Here is a 21,758-nt window from a genome sequence, read left to right on the forward strand (position 1 = left end):
AGCATTCTGCAGCGGCATGCAGTCACCTCTGGTATGCGCCTGACCCAAAACAAAAGTCCAAGCCAGGAAAAAAGAAGATGTAAGCTTGAAAACATGGAGTGTCCAACACAGTCTCCAGACTTAAACGCCATCTAGCTGGTTTGGGATGAACTGGACAGAAGAGTGCCACACATTTATGGGAAGTTCTGCAACAGAGTTGGGAAGAACTTTCTGAAGAATATCTGATTTCTATTGTAGAAAAAATGCCACGAGTGTGTTCAGCTGTTATATCTGCCAAAGGTGGTTACTTTGATGAGTCAAAAGTTTAGAATACATTTTGGTTTATAAATTGATTCCATGATTTATTTTTTAAGTTCAATTGTTTCTTTGTTCTATGCTCTCATTTCAGAGTACAATGAGACATTAACCTGCATAACTCTCAATAAAAAACTGGAAAAATTGGGGTGTTCTAAAACTTTTGACCAGTAGTTTACATACATATATATGTGTATATGTATGTCCGTGTGTGTGTGTGTTAGAATCCTTATCAAGCAGTTTTTTCTTTTTTTTCTTTTTCTTTTGTTTATTTTAATCTAAGTTATTCATGTGATTGTATGTGTATTTGAAGCAGTCGTGCTCTCAGTTGTGTCTTAATAAACTAATGTCATGTTATACAAAGACCTGTTTGAACTTTTTCATTCAATAAAATGAAAGAATAGAAAAAAGCAACCTTATATCCACTCCCTCTGACGTCAGAGGGCGCGGCCATTTTATGAGCACCAACGAATTCAGCACAATGAGGCAGGAAGTGAGGTGAAGTGACCATCAAATTAAAAGCGAGCAAAATGAGTAAAGGACTGAAAAATATTATTTTTTTTTTTATAATAACAAAATAATGTAGTTAAAGAATAACAACACCAATGCTAATATTACTGCTACTTTTACAACTGTTACAACTGCTAACATCTAAAACCACTACTGCTAATAATAAGAATCCTACTAATACTGAATAGTGTAAGAATGATGTCTGAAATGAATTATTTTTATAGACTACAGTGAGGGTTTAGAGTCTAACCAATATATCAGCTGGTCAATATTATTGGCTATATATGGTCCAATCACAGCTATCAGTCTATAACATATTTGTATGTATGTCATCTGATATGGACCAATATGAAAACAACAACAATTAACTTTTTTTTTCTTTTACAAAACATAATGCTGACTGTAAAATGCCCTGCCTCCACTATATACTGTTGTCACAAATGTTTGATAACCACATTTGAATGATTATTGCAAAAAATGTATTTTTATGTAAATATTTTATATTCTGTACATTGAAGCCTATTGTGTATAAAGAATGTCAGCCAATATACCGATATCAGATTTATTTTACTCCCTGATATCAGTATTGGCATCAGCCTTAAAAAAGTAAGCATTCATCAGGCCGTAGTTGAAATGGTCAATGTGTATAAACTGAATTTACTATTATAAATCATTTTTTTTACATTCTAAAAATTCTAAATTATCACTCAATGCATAATACATAATATTTTGATTTTGCTGAACAGAAACAAAAATAAGTTGTTTTTTGGACAATATCTTTAAGCTTGTATGTATATATTTAAAATACATAAAACACATTATTTGATGTATAATTTTATTCTAAAATTGAACACAGCCTTTGAGACCAGTATAGTTCAGTTTGATGACATAGATGTCTTTGTTTTAAACTAAAATATTTATATTTTTAGACTCATATTGAGGGTACTAAATACAGAAAATGTGATCATATAAAGTTATGTGGAATGACTTTTTGTATTTTCCAGTTACAAATTACTTGTATTTTATTTAAATACATTTTTAATGCCAATATTTTGTTTTTTAATTTGATATATTTAATGAAAACGTACTTTGGAAAAAGATACTTTGAGTCTTTCCAAATGTTTTATTTTATAAACCCTGAACAGGAAGTGTGTGCTTCCTCACTCCGTCACACTTCACCGTTGTCGAGGCGGAGGGCGGCGTGTTTCCACCGGGCGGGGACAGTCCCGTTGAGTGGAGCGGCAGCAAGGACGGACATTTTCATCCTGAAACCAAACAAACACAGCAAAATAAAAAAAAAGGAGACGACACAGAAGAAGAGCAGAAGAAACTTAACGAGGTGAGTGTGACTAGTTTTTTTGTTTGTATGTTTTGCTCAGTCGAGTCCACCGTTAAAAACAAACAAACAAACGAATAACATCAATTAAAGTTTGAATTTTTTATAAAATATGTGGCTTTAAAGTTAAACAGATTTATTACAGGAGGTTGTGAGCGCTGCATTGTTAAAGTTTTATCTAGCAATTGTAGGGGATTTTATAGCTATTTTCTTTGTGATACAACACTGACTAGTTTAACAAAGAAGTCATATGTGGTGGAATAAATGGTATCAATGTTCCTGTGATGGTGGCGTAGTGTTGATTTAACAGAACTTTGTGTCGTTTTCTGTATCAAACCAGGAGGCTTCCGTCTTAAATACATTACCAGATTAAAGTAGTTGTTTGTTGCAAGGATTAAAGCAGCCAGTGTGAAGTTGTTTCTCGTGTTTCTGAAAGCTTGAAGTACGGCGGAGGGTTACACTCGCCTTTTACAGGATGACCGATGTTCAGCACCGCGGACAGCTCCGGAGATCAACTCAGGGTGAACTCAGGCGGACGAAACCTTCAGAACTTGTCAAATCAGAGCCGTGATATTCAGATTTCAGAATATTTGTTTTACTAAAAGAAGTGGGTGAAATAAAGCCAGCACCCTCCTGTTCTCGGTGTAGAAGTTTATGCGGTTGTGCAACAAGGCAGAAAGAGGCAGAGCTCACAGCCCACAAGTTGATCTGCTCTGGAAACAAGTGGAACGGTTTCCTCTGTGTTCTCACATTTTAGTAGGTTTCATTTGGATTAATTTGATTCAGATGGACATTCTTCTGCATGGTATCAGTTCTGCCCAAAGGAGAAGTCAGTGGCTACAGTGGTGTAGAGCTGGGTGATATATTGATGATATATCAATATTGTGATATGAGAATAGACATCGTTTTAGACTGTCAATATGGTTATACTGGGATATGGCATAAGTGTTGTATTTTCCTGATTTTAAGAGCTGCATTACAGTAAAATCATGTCATTTTCTGAATTTACCACTCTGTTCCAGCTGGTCTATTCCCACTTAGTCCTTATATCCACACTAGTAATCAATATTGATCAAAAATATCAGTGTTAATATTTTGCAAATGCACCAGTAGCCATCCACACAGTATTACCACAATATCAACATGGAGGTATTGGGTCAAATATATATATATATTTGATTTTGTCCATATTGCTCCGCCCTATCTAATCCTAATACCATATTTTATCCAAAATACTACCTTTATTTATGTCAGCCTGAACAGGAGAGTATGAAACTTAACTTAAACTTAACTTAAATTTAAGTACTACTCTAAGATCACTGTTTGAACAGTTCGAAAATATATGGTATGTTATTGGTGAGAAAATGTGTGTATCAATAGTATATTGAAGTTGAGACTGATCTGATCCAACACTGGAGAGATTCCAGATTCCACAGTCTAATGTTTTTATGATTTGTAAATAATGAAATCTTAAGATTAGACAAAATGTTTTAGTTCAAACTAATTCATTAGTAATTAAACAGTTAATTAAACAAATATATCCAGTATTTCTTTCTTTTTTTTCTTTTTTATGTTGAACATGCAATGTAACATGAGACAGACAGCAACTGAGTAAGCCAGAAATAGTTTGTTAACTAAATTAGGTTCTTAGTTTGCAGATATTTTAGTCTCAAAACACAGAACAAATACAGAAGAACAAGACAGCAACTTGTAGTGTGTTAGGATATTGTTATTGGCAGATATCTGAATTCAGGCACCAGAAACAGATCAGAACTGAAGAAAAGTAGATGGTGAATCTATATTGTATATAATGGAAAACCTAAAATTATGGAGATATTATGTATGAGTCATATCATCCAGTCCTACACTCCACCAGTGGTGGAGGAGGCTGTTCCAGGGATCTGACCTTTGCCTCTGTTTGACCTAATGTTTCCTATGTGATCAGAGCCAGAGCTCTTTGGCCTTATAAAACACTGACATTAATGGTTACACATAATACTATCTATCTATCTATCTATATATCTATCTATCTATCTATCTATCTATCTATCTATCTATCTATCTATCTATCTATCTATCTATCTCCATGTTGTGGGGAGAGGTGTGCACTTTGTGATGGAAAGCTCTCAGTAAGAAGGCCAAAGTGCTCTTCTTATTTGGCACACCGTTTGTTGTTGTTTGGCAGCAGTTTGGTTCCCGTGTCTCTGTGTGGGGATACAGGAACAAAGAGTTACAGGTCTGACTCAGTGAAGCGCAGTATTTCTCCTTTAAAAAGACTGGTAAAGGCTCATTTCACAAAATATTCTTCTGTGTCTTCTGTGAAACCGGAAAATGAAATCCTCCTTGTGATTGTGTGAACTAATACTCTTGTGAACTAGTATAATGAGTCTTGTTACAGGATTTACAAGTAAAAGAAGTGGTTCAAAATGATGTCCCTCTGTTTATTATCCAAGGCAGGATTTTGTTGTGGGACTGAAATTTAATCAATATATTAGTAACTGTTTTATTCTAGAAATGAATTGTATCTCCATCCCATGAAAAAAGAGCAGTAACCAAACTTTTGGCCCTCCTTGCTTCCCATCCTGACGCTGTTTTCTGTGTTAATGTCAGCGAGGACAAAGAGCTCAGGCCAACCGCTAAGCAGATCAACACGTGTGTGTGTGTGTTGTCTTTGTTTGGCACCCCGGTGTGTTATTTGTAACCACAAGTAAACAGATAGATATTTCAATTAGGGCAGGAAGTGACCACGAAGCACACTGACATACTTTGACTTTGTATGGCTTTTGATGCTAATATATATAGTGATTTTGTTTTATTATTTGCCCAGTGAGACAAGTTAGGGGAAGTTAACAATAAATGTCTTGAATTTCTGCTACAGTTTAGAGAGGATTTTATTTTGTGAATAATAAATATCAGGGATACCCAGATTGATTGGACACTGATTGGTATTGGCCAAAATTTCTTACAAAATAAGTGACTGTGAGATCAGGACTAATGCTTTCTAGATTGTGAAAACTTATGATGATGTTAAATGGGGCTGAATGATTTTGAAAATAATTGCTATTATTTTGACTGATATTGCAATGACAATGCAATGATATTGTAATGATAATTTTTACATCAATATTCTTATTATGGTAAAACAAGTTAAAATTACTCTGGTATAATTTTTTTTGCAGGAATCTGTACCAAATGAAGAGTTTTTTTTAAGTCTGTAGAATCTGATTTGTAGGACAGGACATCTCTGCCTCACAACAGTCATTAATTTAAAAGTTTTTGACACAAATTTTGCCTTTAACAAATATTGCACCTCCTGCGATTTGAAAATTGCAGAAAGCCATATTGCAATCTTGATAAAAATCCATTAAATTCTGCAGCACTAATGTAAAAACGTTCTCAGCTGAACTGGCGTCGTTGTCGTGTGTCAAAAAGCACATAACCCCTAACATGATTTGTATATCAATTACTCAACCCGTGCTGCCTTGTGTTGCTGCCACGTGAACGTAGAATGACTCCAAATCACACTATTGAGACTTGTTGAAATGTTGTTTTTTAAAAGACAAAACTTAATCAAAACATAAGTTTAAAATCCCTCATACAATGCATGCAGTATAATCTGAGTCCCATTTATCTGGTTGTATGCTCAGCATCTCCAAAAACCTGTCAGTGAAGTCATTTCAGGCAAAAGCCCTGTAGGTGAACTAGTCCTACACCTGTACACGGCTGAAACTATGGATTCAAGTGGTGCCTTCATGCTATGTTGCTACCTAGTTTATGTTGCTGTAAAGTTAACAAACAGCCACCCCATCATTTTACTTTGTCAGTATAACTCTTATATAACCCTGTTCCTAATAAAAGTCTTATCATATCTGTTTGCTATGTTAGCAAGATAGCCAGCCATCTATAGTGTGTAAGTAGCAAAAGTACGAAGCCTAGTTTTCATCCACTCCTGTTTGCCCTGTAAAAGTTACTGTGTTACACTGTTAATACAAATGCAACACTTTCTCTGTCTGTTTCAGATTAAAAGCCTTCTAGCATTTCAGTGAGAAAAAAAACAATTTTACAAAATGCCATGTCGAATAAAAGTAGAATCTGGCACCTTATTTTTCTGACTGGGTAAATGGTAAAAAAGAATGAAAGTATTAAACTGTTTTTCTTCATTGATTAAGCATTACAGTAATTTTTCATGCAAAAATGGCAGAAAACACTGTTTTCAGCTTCTCAAATATCAGGATTTACCACTTTCTTTGTTTATTATCACATGAAATGGAATATATTTGGGTTTTAGACTAACAAAACTGTCAGTATTTTTTACCATTTTATAGCCATTGCAGTCTATAGTGTTTGTTGTTAATTGTACTGGGGCAAGTTGTTTTTGTGATTAACTTTTCCAACCAGGCAAGTGAAAAAAAACATTAATGCTGAAGCCTGTTTTTGTGTAAACTCACTGACCTCCAAGTTCCTCCCACTCTCATTCATGAGCTCATTATGTTCCACTTGGGAGTGGGAGTCATGTCTAGTGGTAAAATTCTGGTTTGGCTTAATATCAAACTGAATACTGGTATTCTAAATGCTAACAAATCAGTGATCAATATTAGTCGTGTATTGGCCATTGTGGCTTAAACACAGTCAGTAATTGTGATCAGCAGCAAAAAAAAATGTGGGCGTCCCTAACAAATGTCAGTTAAATCCACATTTAACTGCTTGTATTAGAGTATTAGAGCAGAATTCAGTTAGTTCACAGTGAACTCTGGCCACAGCTGGTGAGTTATTCTGCTCTTTCGGGCACTTTAAACATTTATCTATCTGGTAAAGTGATGAAGTGTCATAAAACCTGGTGCTTTTAGTTTGTTCAGGTTGCAGGTGAAACAGGTGGGTTTTTTTTCTGATTCTCTGCAGCTGAAATGTTGCGGTGACCATGAACCCAGGCTGCACAAATAGTCGGTCTCCTGGTGAGAAAATTGTCCCTGTTTCGACTGACACATCCCTGCCCCCTCTCCTCATCCTCCTCCTCCTCCCCCTCTGGCCCCCCTCAGCACCCATCACTCACCAATCCATCACCCTGCCCACAGAAAGGTGACAAATTACCACCAGCCTCCGGCCCGGACCCGCTACATCTGTTGAAAGCACACAGACTGGTTTCTTTTCAGTCACACAGTTTAATTTATTCATCTTGTTCTTTTCTCTCCTTGTTGAATTTCAGTGTAATCTGCTATATAAATGCCAGATGGTAGAAAAACAGTAACATCCAAGAATGCACTGTGATCACAATCTTCCCTTTCACTGCATGTTGCTCACTTATTAGCTTTCAGCAACGAAATGAGCTGGGAAATCGCTTTTACAGTCAGTTCTTGGCATCTGCTGCCTTTTTGTTTTACCCCGTGGGATTTTAAAATACAGATTTGTTTTGGACATGCACTCTTAAAACCTGTTAATGTTTGGGTGGCACATCATTTATCAAAATAGACTTGTTGCAAATGTCACATTTTGTCATCTTAAGTGAATTCCATCTTTCCTGGGACGGGCAGATGTTTTTAGAAGCCCTGCAGGATGTTTTGGGCCAGCTCAGCCAGCCAGTGTGTCTTCAAAGTTAAATCATTTATGCCACTCACAGAGGTGGACTTAGAAAAACGAAAAAGACTAACTGACCTTAATACCACGATTCTTGACTTAAACTTTTTGCCTTTGAATTATTTGATATTCTCCCCAAGAGTAAAGATTGAAAATTATATTTGAAAAAAGTGCATCAGTTTTTCACCACGTTACATGAGCATGAGGGAAAGCTGTACTTCAGCAGTGTAGTGCACCAGCCGGATAAATAATCACCTGTTTAGGGCTTGAAAAAGACAAAATTTGAGAATTGGGGCTTGATCAGACTTTGTATCGCAGACTTGAGACTTACCTGTGTTGTGTAAAACAATGTCTTTATCTAATCTATCTAATGCACACTTTCAAATATCAATAAATCAGCTTGCTATGTGATGTAGGAAATGCATTCAACATGTTATAATGTTTCATTAAAACATCATTTAAAGGGATGTGACATACTTTCTTGCCCCAACAACCAATTGCTCCCTTCACAGAAACAGGAACAGACACAAACACACACACATACATCTCTCTGTATTCTGATCCCGATGCTCCATCGACAAACCTCATCATATCAGATGCATGAAATAGTGATATGCTCCTCTCTTATTGATCAGGGTGACAGGGCTGATCCGTAGCAACCTGATTCCTCTGGTGCAGTGGCTACAGCCTGTAGGGATGCTCATCAACCCCCTCTCTTACGTTAAGGAGAGGTTAAAGCTTGGTTTTTGTTGTTGCTCAACTCTAAACAAGACTTTAAAGTTGTGATGAATTAATGATTTTTTTCTTTGCAACGTTATAATCAGTCAAAATTTTGGAAGAACAAATAGTTTATCTTTTTGAAAGGATCTGTTTAAGATCCCTTGTGGCCATTTATGTGCTTGTGTGTTTGTACAGTAATCCTTATGTCTGTATTTACATATCATTATACATGTCTCTCCTCATCCTCAATATGAATGCACAGGTTACAGCACGTGTTTATTTTAATATGTACTCTACGTATACATGCCTGTCACCACCATGTACGTGTGAGTATATAAATGAACAGCATGTACGGAGCAGCACGTAGACAGGTGTCCATTTGAATGTGTGCAAGCGGGAGTAGAGAGGAGAAGAAACAGTGGAAAGGAGGGGGTGGTGGAGTGTGTGTGTGTGTGTGTGTGTGTGTGCACTCTAGGTTTTGTGTGTGTTAGCGCGAGCAGAAGTGAGAGAGAGGCTGTGATGCCAAAGTGAAAGAAAAGGGAAAGCATGTATGAGGGAGGCAAAGTAAAAGAGAGCGTGAGGCAGAGTGGTCCATGTGTTATGTAAGTGTTGTGAAGCATCTCTTGTGTGTGTGTGTGTGTGTGTGTGTGTATTCTGTAGGCCTGCAGATTAATCCAGTGGGTTTTATCCTCAGTGAATGGGACAGTGGGGCTTTGCAGTGATTATCCCTGCAGGCCACAGATGATTGCTTTGAATCTCCTGTACGTCCCACACCACCATGTTTCCCTGCCTGTATATCTGTGTGCCTGCACATCATTCTGTCTGCCTAATTTATTGTGAACGTGTTGATGTCCAATACAAGTTGACAGATGCTAGAATTTGAGATGTCTGTAGGTGGCTGCAGATGCTTGACGCATCATTTATTTATTATGAAGGAATTATCCACCTGACGAGTTCAAAACTCTTTGAAAAGTGTAGTTTAACGTGCATTTTCTTTCCTCTCTGACCGTCCACGCCACCTCTGCACGTCTGTCTCCCCGTCCGTCCATTTCTCTGGTTAATCTTCCCGTCTCAATCCTCACCCGCCTGCCGTAGCTCTCTCTGTCAGTCCATCCGTCCGTCGTCTTTTGGATTATATAACAAGGAAATGTCAGATATGCAATCTGCTCCATCATCCCTGCTCAGCTGAGACAAAACAGCCTGAACACTGGGAACCATTTGTCTTTCAGGTCTTGTAATCTTCCACTGTGAAGGTGTTAAAACCAGAGCCGGTGTAACTTAAATGGTACATTTTTACACTCGCTGCCAGGTGGTCAGGTTGTGACCTCAGTTGCTAAGTAGCAGCTGCATGCAGTTACCCTGCGTTATGGGAGTTTATTGAAAATTGGGCCCCGAGAGTCGGAACTGCTGCAAATTATAGGCATATTCTTTGGGGATTATAAAATCTACGATGTCCACTCTGGTGGGAAAATAGTGCATAAATTACATGCTCAGGCATTTACCCTCCTGATTTCCTCAGTGATTTTCCACAGCAGATTTCTCTCTGTGTGTCCTTCCCGTCTCTCCATAGGGAATGTTTTAATTCGTTGAGGACATATTGTCACGGCAGGCGCTGCTGCGGGCAGAAAACCAGCACCGTGTGAGCTTTTCTACCTTGTACCATTCACATTCACCACTGTGATCAACCTGACTATCAGCAGGCTCGATTATAAAGCTGCTCGCTGAACATCTGACATCCGTCCTGAAGTTTCGAGTACTTTTGATTTTAAAAGTGATGTGTTGCCAAATACTAATAGGACATTAATATGAAACAGTGAAGTTGTACTGCTGGCTTGAGTAGATTTTGCTCACATGAAAGTTTCAGAAAAAATCTTGGGCTAAAACTAATGATTATTTTCTTTATGAGTTATTCTGCCGTTTTCACCATTAATCGATTAATCTTTAAGTCTATAAAATGTCAAAAAATGCGGAAAATGGTCATCACAATTTCTCAGCGCCCAAAGTGACAAATTTAAATAGCCAAAACCAAAAGATTCTACATTTGCTATCACGAATCACAAAGAAAAACAGCAAATCTTCACATTTAAGAAGCAAATGTTTGAAAGTTTTGCTTGGAAAATAACTGAAAATAGTTGGCAACTAATTTTCTTCATTCTTAATTGACTGATTGCTTAATTGACTAATTATTGCAGCTTCAACTAACAATTATTTTCTCAATTAACTGATTAGTTGTTTGTGTCATTGTCAGGAAATGAAAGTTGTTTCCCCAAGCCCAAAATGACATCCTTAAATGTGTTGCTTTTTCACAACTCAAAAGTAGAGAGCAGGAAAGAAACCAGAATTGCATCTAGATCATAATATTGGCTTTAAAAAAAAAAACAAAAAAAACAAAAAAAACAACTATGACTGGTTAATTTTCATTCCAATGTTAGCACATATGTAATTGTATTTGTAAACACTAGCTAGGATATACAAGTTGCTTTTGGGTGATAAAGCATATTAGTGTACTCTTACATCCATGCATTTGTGTGTGTTGGTACGAGCATGGTATATTATCAGTCAGGCATGAAGCAGTGAGTGTACTGTCTGAATAGTTTAGCCCTCAGGCTCCCATCATGCTCCGTGGCCCGGTCACGTCTTGGCATGTGTTTACTGCTTATAGGTCAGCAGGGAGGTTCAGTGTGTATGAATTGGTTCAAACAATATTTTATCTACTAGCAACACAAGTAAAATATATGAATCAATATTTTTTTTGCCAATAGAATAATTATAAATATTTTGTTTCAGTAATAGAAAAAGCTTCAACACAACAGTGAGCTGCAGCAGTGATGTAAAGGTCAGCGCTGCAGTGCTCCGGCCTCATTTGGTCCGTGTCATACCTGTGGTGTGTGTGTGTGTGTGCCAGCACAACCACTATAGGGGTGTGGCCTTGTAGTGACACTGTAGTAACACAGTGCACAGTGTATCAGTAACAACTAGCAGTCGGAACTGACCAATCACAGGCAGCTGCTGTCAGTCTCTCCATTGTCTGTGGAGAAACACTGGACACACAGAGAATCCGCTGGAACTTTGAGAGTCTGTAGAAGCTCATTTTGAAAAACTTTCTGTGTTGTACCTGTAGCACCTCTTGTACCTGTTTGTCGCTAGCATAGCAAACGCTCTCAGTTGAGGTTAGGGAAAGATGGTCTAGTTTAATACAGAAGACGCAAAATGTATATTTACAAACTGAAGCAAATATCTAACTTTTTATTGCATGTACGCCCACCATTCAGCCCAGCTTCCTCTAACCTGGCACATAAATATAGCACTTCTTTCATTAAAAAAGAAACATTGCCTCTGAATATAATTCAGGCAGTGATTGCATTAACTGCGAAACACAACAACACAATATAAACATAGGCCCAGTGAAATGAGGTAGAAATTAAATCACAATATGGCCAAGTGCAATATCCAAATTGCAGAACCAAAATCAATTTTTGAAAAAGGAAAAAATGTATGTAGTGCTGCTTAGATGACATGACCTAAAACTCTTGTTGCCCAGATGAAAGAAAATATGTTTCGTTTGGACTTCAACAGTTTTTTTTTTCAGTGAACATGAAAATTGTTATGCAAAACTGATCATTGCCACTAACTGTATTTCGTATCACAATGACAATTTCACTCAAAATAATTGCAATATGACCTTTTTTTTTTACCAAATCGTGCAGCCCTTTTAGAAATTAGATGTGAATAAAGTAAATAGAAGATGATTCTGTAAGGGAGACGCAGCACAACATGAAGACAAACAATGAAATGTTGTGACTGCAAAAACCCTGAAATGCCACTGTTGTGTGGATGTATCTATAATGATATAACAGGAAGGTTGTCTGAGAATGGAAAATGGATGCTGTCACATATGAAGTGTCAGCAGATACTTTACCCTCCTGAGTCCTGACAGGTGTGATTAAATGAATCGCTCTGTTGAGGCTGACCAGGCAGGTTCAAACAGACTGACAAGGCATCAGTGAAGGAGTGTGCGCAAGAACATGTGAACATGTTTGTGTGTTAACATGTAAGTATTTGTGTGTGTAACTGAAGGGTCACAATCAGCCGCAATCTGATCAAGAGCCTCTCTGACACCAGAATACATGTTTTTGGAGTAGGATCTGCAGGGTTACACAACTGCGTGTGTGTTATCCATAAAGGGATAGTCTGGATTTTTTGAAGTGGGGTTGTATGAGGTACTTATTGAGTACCTCTAAGCTAAGCAATGGACTGCTGTGAACGGGGTCAACAGCAAAATTTTAGCCACCCAGAAAATCAATATCAGTTGGAAGTGTATGCTCTATTAAGAATATTTTCATGGTTTTACTTTGTTGTCACCCAGACTTTTCTGACAGGAATATGTCATTATATAAGCCAAATGTCACTCTCTTTCCAGAGCAACCAGACTCCTTTGGCAAAATCAGCAATTTTAACACAGAGAACCTGGGATTTGCTTGTTTACCGCTGCCCTGATCTGTTAGTTAGTTTGTTTTATTGTGTGACTTCAGTAAATCCAAATTAACCTTTTAAAACACCTAAGTCACACCATAACAGAAAACAAACTGACAGATCACTGCAGCAGTAGAGCAGCAACTCCTGTGTTCTGCCAGGTTAAATTGCTTATTTTGTCTATGGAGTTTGGTAGAGCGAGAGGGAGAGTGAGAAATCCACGGGAGGGGGAAATTGGTCTGAACGGGAGGGTGACCAGATGTCAGAGTAAACAAAACATGAGTTTGCAGATTCGTCTGGTTCCCAGGTTAATGGAGAGCTGGATGGCATAGAAAATAGAAAATATTAAAACCCAAGACCACACGTACACATGTGTTCAGATGAACACGTGCTCAAACACACATATGTAAACACACACACTGTATGAGATGTATGTACTCAGGCTGTCACAAGAACACACACACACAGCTGTTGCATTAATAACGTTGACCTGGTTTTATCCTGTGAATAATGAAACATGGTTCTGCTTTGATGTGGTAAGATGTTAGACCCTCCCACACTCGCACACACACACACCCCTACAAACACACACCTACGCACAAACACACAACCTTGTCTGCCCTGCTGCTGCTCTCCTTCTTGTCCTTGAACCAGTTCTGCCTGTGTGATGACTTCAGTGTTCGAGTGTAGAGAAGTGTTAACCTTCACAGAACACACACACACACACACACACACACACACACACACACACACACACACACAATGTGACACAGTGGGTCTGCAGTCTTCTTCATGTGTAGTTTAAATGGACAGAAGAGAGAAAGGAGGAATTGGTGGCAGGTCAGTGCTATAATTACAGAGATTATTATGAAGTTTAAGCTGCAGTCTGGTGTACAGACTTGTAATTTTCAGAAGGAAAGATAGAGAAGGCAGGAGGTCGAGTCTTCGCAAATAGAGGAGGGAAAGAGGGAATAAGAGAAGAATTCAAAATCATTAATATCACCTCTCTTACCCTCAGAGTGCAACAGTGCTGCAGAGGGAAGAGATTTGCATGGACAAAAAAGAAACCTCACTGTGTTCTTTTTTTTCTTTTCATTACTGCTCCTTCATGCATGTTCTTCCTGCAGGGTCGCCCCCTCCAGAAACCCACTGTCTTCCCAGGGTTCACTTTTGTGCCGTTCAATTCTAGACAAGCGGCTTTTGCTCATAATTATACAAAGAAAAGGAGCGTTACAGAAATAGCAATGCTAATTTCCAGTCACACTATGCCCACCGTCTCATTTCCCACCCGCCTCTCTCACTAATCCACAAAAACAAATGCAATGAAAGAGGAGGAAAAGTGCAGCAGTTATCCTAAAAATCCCCCAGATTTAGGTTAGTGCTTCTATAAACCCGTGAGAAACATACAACTGAACAACTGACAAGCTGACCTGGTTTCCCTGACTGTGAATTTCAGTGCATCCAGAGTGTCCTGATGTCCTATTTCCTTCGCAAACATTGTTTATCTCATCTGAACATGGAGCTTGATTGATAGCAGTCTTTTCTGGTCAGAGTCGAGACAGTTTATCACGACAGCCTGACAGTCTGCTACAGTGAAGGATGATAAACAACCCTGACTTCATCGTTTTCATCCTAGATCTCTCCTGAATCAGTCCTGCACGCAGTGGAAGACATTCTGTGCATTTATCCTCCATCCAAGCTGCTTTAAAGCTACTTGTGGGTGTTTTTCATTAATTGTACTGTACTGTAAATTTACATTTTCACACTATCTCGCATAGTTTTCTCTTTATTTTGGTGTGAACAGACAACCTCTAGGCAGATTTAGATGCCACTAGCAGTCATCTTTTTGGACCCAAATGCTTTCTTTGACATTTTCTGTTGTTGTTGTTGGTGAGGCTGTAGTGGATTGGTGGCTATTTAGTGCTGAATTTCAATGCAAAATGCTATAACCTGATTAAAGTTTGCAGCATACCGGGCTGAATTCATACCACTAAGATGCATGATGAGGCAGAAAAGCTTCAAATGTGTTTGTTTGCCTGTGCCTGTAAGAGAGAGTGTTTGTGTGAACTATGTTTGGCTGCATGAATTGGGATGGAGGGAGGTCGTTGTTTATCTCTGCTCATTAGCCCTATATAAAGTCTATGCTGTAAATCCAACACTCTAAAGTGCTCCTGCTTTCTGGATTTTAAAAAAACCTAAAGTATGTCTTACACCCTTCAATCCGCCCACAGTTTTTGGGTTAGATGTTGAACCTCTTCAGAGTGAAGTGTTCAATACCCACAGCTATTATTATGCTTAAATTTGGCTTGTCCAGTCATTATTACCAGTATCATTATCACTGCATTTTCATTTAATACATCTGAAGAAGCATGTTGATATAATTAGTGGTGTAATAGAATGTAGTTCTTCTGCGATCTGTATGGATCATCCCTTATGGTTTTATGTATCACGCATTAATTGGAAAATTTAACCATCATAGTGTGAAATACAATTTTACCACTGCTGTTACTTTTTAAAGTAATAATTCCATAAAGTGCAATGCAGAGTTCAGACAGAGACAGATGCCTGTTGTGTTTGACTGCGAAGCGCAATGACTTGGTTAGGGAGAGGTGACTGATTTAAAAGCCGTCACATTCACTTTCCTTTAAGCCTCTGCACATCTAGACAGGTGTTTGCATTTATTCTGGTTGATTAGACCTCAGGTTGAAGCTGGTTTGGAGCTTTGATGAGAATTTATTGGCTCACAAATTTTATCTACCAACAAGAATCATAAAGGTGTAATTTATCCACCCTAACAGGTATAACAAAGCTAACAGGAGGTCATGTTTCTATTGATCTTTATATACAGTCTATGATGGCTACATACAGTGGCCAAAGTAGCACATTTCTAAATTAATTTAACCCTAGCCTTTTTCTGTTGTTGTTGATCCAAAAAATGATGATCCATGGCTCAAAACGACAAAAATAATATGATCTGAATGGTGAGTTTGTCATCCACTGGACCCTTAGATATAATAATTTCAAGCATTTATCAACATTATTCATATTGACATGAATATATACATTTTGTAATCTATAATAGTAGTAGTGTGGTATGTTTAAAGACTTCCTGGAATGAAGACTAAAGAGATCTGGTTCTTAAAATTGCAGTGGACCCTGGGATGGTTCAACTAAGTGCTAGATGGTTCAGTTAGGTCGAGTTAAGTACAGCAAATCTTTCCAACATGAGGAGATGATTAGGGTTAGGGTGAAATGTGACCTCATCCTGACCTGTACAAGTAGATGCAAACAAAAACTCTCATGAAGCCCCACCATCTTTTTTTCGTGAGTGGAATTTTCCATTTGCACGCTTTGACAGGATTTTTCTTTGTTGCCTGAAATAGCTTGCCATTGGATTCCTCCACGACTGCTGCCGTGCAGCTACGTGTTCGTCGTGTCAGCCTCTGACGGTGCTAATCCAGTCCCTCTCCTGGAGCTCTGTGCCAAAACTTGCTCTGTTCTGCTGCGCTCTATTCGTACACACGCAATGAAACAACAACGCTCACCTAGTTCAAACCATCTCAACATGACATGAGATGGTAGACTCTGTGGTGGTGCTAGATGGCTCTGTAGGAATGAAAAACGTGATGATGGATGTGACAGACGAGGTGGGAGACCTCCATGGAAACAAATCCAGGATAAAGAAAATGACAGACGTAGGAGTCTACATATTAGCAGCTGAACTTTTCACTCTTTAATTACATGGATGGTGATTTTGTCCAATTATAAGACACAACAATAACAATTTCCATCTTCTTTTTTTCATAATAAGTGGTAAATATGCTGCTGTGTTCAGGTTCCTACCTGTTTTGCTCGTTGAGGTCACATCCTTCCAAACCTCCTCCCATCCTGTTTCCACATCTCCCTTTAACAGCTTTTAGGATTAATGCTATTAATATTCTGATCAATAATTCATCTGTGCCCTTTTAATGTCTTCATTTAAATCAATGTTCTATCATCATGCCTGAGTTTGTTGCTCAGTTTGTTTTGATGAGAAGCACTCATAGCTGAGGTATTTTTGCCCTGCACTTCTAGTATGATATTTTTGTCCTTTGCCCTTTTCCTGCTGATATCATGATAGCTTCTGTACAGGTGGTGAGATTTCAGCTGTAATGGCTTCTCATGCTGATTATCAAGCCCCAATTTCAGTGCTGGAAATGTGAACCTGATGATTGGACCTGGGGAAAATCTTGGTAAATGGTCTATATTATTACCTAAACCTTATATTTTTCCTGGACTTACACTGTATACATTCATAGACAGAGGACATGGAAAGGGGATGAAGTGAAACAAAGAAAGCAAGCAAGCGAGAGGAGTTAGAGGAGAGAGTGTGTGTGTGTGTGAGAGAAAAGAGTGGAGAGTAAATCCTCTTTCCCCGCTGACTTTAATCTCTCCACGGGCTGAGCCTGGCAGTTCAGGCCTTACAGCAGCCGTCAGTCGAGACGAGTGACAGCCAGCAGGGCCGCAGGTGGGGGATGGGGACGGACGGACCTTGTGTCATGTCCGCTCGACTGTATAGTGTGTGTGTGTGTGTGTGTGTCTATGAAACATGTTGAGCATGTTAAATAGGAAGTGATTCTCAGAGTGGGATGGATGGACAGACGAGGAGAAGAGAGAAAAAGACTGACAGAGAAGAGATGAATAGTTTGAGTTACAAAATGATGTGAAACACTCAAAAAGCTGATTGGAAAAACATTTTAACCTTCTTAATTTGGTTTGTCATCAATAAAGGATAGTGACTGATCACTTTTGTGTGGGAAAAAAAGTGAAGTACCTAAAAAATAGAGTAGTGAGTTCTTGTAAGTCAAAATTTAATGATGTTGCGAAGTCAAATCAATAGGCTTAGAATTGACATTAGAGAGACGCTGCAGTGTTGCCCAGTTGTAGCTGAGGTGACATGAGTGCTCTGTTGGTTCTTGTAACTGTGACTCATAAATTAAGACTTCAGGATCATTAAATAAAGCAATAGAATTTAACTTATACTCTGTTGTATTAAGGTTGTGTATCGGCAAGAACGTGGCAATATGATATGTAGCACAATACAGGGGTTATATTGTGATTATACAGCAGTACTGTAAGCAAGGTAATATATTGCTATATATATATATATATATATATATATATATATATATATATATATATATATTGATATTGATATTGATATATATTGTTGTATATAAAGAACACTGTGTATTTACAGGACAGTGGGGCTTATTTGAGCTAATACTCTGGTTTGCTAGTGTAATTCTGGGCTGCATCATTAAAAAAGTCTAGGTGAAGTGTCATATCAGTCAACAATTATAATTATTGATCATGTAGGTTGTGACTGACAACATGTCATGTAGTCCAAAGGATGGTGATAAAGGTGAGAAAATTTACAGGTCTTGGTTGGGACGGCATTCCTGCACAGTTTATGCACAATAGTGCACTGAAAGTCCTTTTTTTTTTAAATTCGGGGCAGGGTGGCGGTGGCAGCAGGCTAAGCAGATGTCCCTCTCCCCAGCAACACTTTCCGGTTCCTCCTGAGGGATCCCAGGGCATTCCTCAGCAGCGGTACTACTCTTGGTTCTGTGCGTCACTCATAGCTCACTACATTATTGAGTAATGTAACAGTTTGTTTACCATCTGGGGCATATCTGTTACTTACATTTAATGCATTCAAGTGAAATGATCTAAAATTTTATCAAACTATTTTCTCATTGAAATCGACGTGTCTAAAAAATAATTCTGGCAATCCTCCAGCTTTTCAGCCATTAGTTTCATCTACTTTTCAGCCAGAAATTTTGGATGGTAGAGTTGGTCATTCAGTCCACTTCTTTGGCTCAAACTGAAAGGTCTGGTGCCTTGAAACTTAATAATGAAATTCATGTTCCCCTCAGGACAAATTGTAATGACTGTGGTCTTAAACTTTTCAACTGGTGCCAGCATTTCAGTTTGTCTAACACTTTTGTTGTCATGAACAAATATGTGTTTAGTGATAGCAAATTTTAGTATGAGACAGTATCATTGTGAATGTGGTAAACATTATACCTGCTAAGCATCAGTGAAAGCTTTGGTGTTTTGGGCACGTTAGCATTTAGCTCACATTAATTATATACCTTAGTATATCCTCAGAGAGCTGCTAGCATGGCTGTTGACAGTATATACCACAAATTTATTGTCATAGTATACTGTTTTTGCAGTTAGTATGCAAAAAGATCAACATACTTATCCATTTTACATTAACAGATGACTTTAGAATGCCATTTCTATATGGATATCAAAATGTTTCTTGGAGCTGTTTCACCAACATCCAAAATTTGTTTAATTTTTTCCCACCTCCCCTGTTTCCTTTGTGCATCACATTGTAGGAGAATAGTGTCTACATGAGCAGCACATCAAAAAATCAAGGATTTTTTCATAGGCATAGAGACTGTTTTGAGTATGCTTATTTTCATCACTGTTTCATTGTGAACACATTGCACTCAGAACCTGCTTAGATTTAGTATTTGGTAGTAAGTAGTTGGAAATAACCAGCCAAAGCTTGATTCAAAGTGAGGGAGCTGTAGAAAGTTGTGACAGAGATGGAGGGAGGGTTGCATCATGAAGACTAAGGAGCATCACAAACACCCGAAATAGATGTGCACAATAAATGATTAATTGAAAATATGATGTATTTTTAAAGCATTTAATTGTGAAAGGAAAACAAATACAAATTGGTTGAAAGATGAGGTTTTGAGAGAATGGTGATCAGAATTCTGATAGACTGAGAACGAGTGACAAAGACAAAGACACAGAGAGCGCTCACAGTCAATATAAGAGGAAATGAGAAGACGCAGCTGTGCTCTGTGTGTGTGGTGTGTGCATGTGGGCGTGTGAGTGTGTGTGTCTGTTAACAGGAAGGAGCTCCAAAGCGAAGAGATAAGCAATCAGTGGCTGATCAATAACACAGGAGAACATTACACTGGAAGATGAATGTGGTGAGGAGCGAGAGAAAAAGAAGACGGAGTGTGTGAGAACAACACAGCTCTGAATGTTATCGACGGAGTGACATGCCATTATGCTTAGTTAAGTGTTTGTGCTGCTGTTACAGGTTTGTAACTGTGCTGTAACATGTTTCATTTCAATACAAGAGGAGCACAGTATTTTTTATGTAACATGCTTCAACAAAAATGCTGTTGCCATTGACTACACAACCACGGCAATGGTGTCAACAAGTGCGCATGAAGTGATGCCAGTCAGTCTTGGTTTGTTGCCATTTAGAAACTTCATATCCATTTTTTAAAATGGAGCAGAGAGATTTATTAATGACCTGAATAAATAAACACACTATGTTCTAGGGCTGCACAAATATGTATAATAAATAAATATATTATTAACTGAAATGTAATCGAAATCACAACATGGCTAAGTGCAATATCTAAATCACTGCAGACTGCAGTTTTTTGATGAAGGTAAAATGTGTGACACAGCAGCATTATAATAAAGTACAGTAGTGCTGCAGAAATACCCTGACCTACAAATCTTTCTCTTCAGATGTAAGAAACAGGTTTGTTTGGCACAGACCCCAACAAATGTGACATCATCATGATTTTAATAGTTTTCATCAGTGGAGATGATAATTCTAATGCAAAAATGATCATTCCCACTAATTGTGAATTATATCACAATTGCAATCTACAATGATTTTTTTAGGAAGATGCTATTTGCACCCTGGTGTCAGTAGCCAACAACAATTTGCTCCGAGGGTGGAAAAGCCAATGTGGCTATTTACATTCTATACACGAATGACAGAAACAAGCACCCAGAAACCATCAGAGCAACTGTTTCTTTTACCAACTAAAGCATGGTTAATTTCTGCTTAATTAATTTATATTTTTTCTTCCCACTTTTTCTGATTCAAAGCGTAAAACCTTTTCTCCTGTGGTTAACAATCACATGTAATGCAGCTGATCTATGAACTGAAGCTCCACTGCTGCTGTCGCACTCATTGTAAGGAGCCATGGATTACAGCATCAGCCAAATGGCTAAAATGTGAAATGTCAACATAAATATTTTAAGGTGCGACTGTGTACCAGGCATAGCAGACAAAAAACACACACAGAGCGAGGCTACAAAAGAAGGAGAGAAGCACTTTGAAAAGGCTGGGGTTTTTTTTCCCTCCATCTCTCTTCCCGGCACATGTTCAATTATTAACCATCCTGACTGCTCCACCGGGATGGAGGCAGAGACAGACAGACAGACAGAGGGCGGGGCAGAACAAGGAGATACTTTATCAAACATCCAGCTGTGACTCAAGCTGACCTTGTGTCTCTTCACCTCAGAGACATTCTGACAGGGACTGATTGATGGACGCCTCGGGCTCGAGCTAAAATCGAACTTTTGAGGTCCCAAAATCTGGCAAATCAACCAGAAAGCTAAAGTTTGATAGTGTCAGAGGAGGACTATATGACCAGTAATGGCTTTAAAAGAGAAATCTGTAATATATTTACTGTAATAAATCATGAAGTGAACACGATATGTCATCAGAGATTAAAATCTGTGTAAAGGCACAAGGGAGTTTTTCTTTTTAACACATAATACATATTAGAACATAGTAGCTGAAAACGTGAGAAGACAGAACTATGTAGTTCTGAAATCTGGAGTTAGACTGTTTAACTGTTGTTTATAATTTCTGTGTTAAGGATTCTTTGGGCGGACCAGAAACATGGCTCGGTTACATGCTGGAGCCATGGTCCCCCAACACTACATGAGCTGCACGAACCAGCACACAAACGACACCACCTCCCCTCACCCTCCCTAACAGTCAGTTATTAACGTACCTTCAGCATCTCTC

At 38.3% G+C, this 21,758-nt stretch overlaps 1 protein-coding gene across 2 annotated transcripts in view; it reads left to right on the forward strand.

Annotated features, from left to right (window-relative positions):
* Positions 1-2,006: 2,006 nt before the first annotated feature.
* LOC146333287 (synaptosomal-associated protein 25-A-like) overlaps positions 2,007-21,758 on the forward strand; it is a 52,232-nt gene continuing 32,480 nt past the window's right edge. For both annotated transcript variants that reach the window (XM_084721902.1, XM_084721893.1), the window contains exon 1: positions 2,007-2,143. The gene's annotated coding sequence lies outside the window, so the exon portion shown is untranslated. The remainder of the gene's footprint in view (positions 2,144-21,758) is intronic.

This window comes from Lutjanus erythropterus, chromosome 1, assembly GCF_056507025.1.
Source record: "Lutjanus erythropterus isolate fLutEry1 chromosome 1, fLutEry1.hap2, whole genome shotgun sequence".
In the NCBI taxonomy this organism is placed as follows: domain Eukaryota; kingdom Metazoa; phylum Chordata; class Actinopteri; order Lutjaniformes; family Lutjanidae; genus Lutjanus; species Lutjanus erythropterus.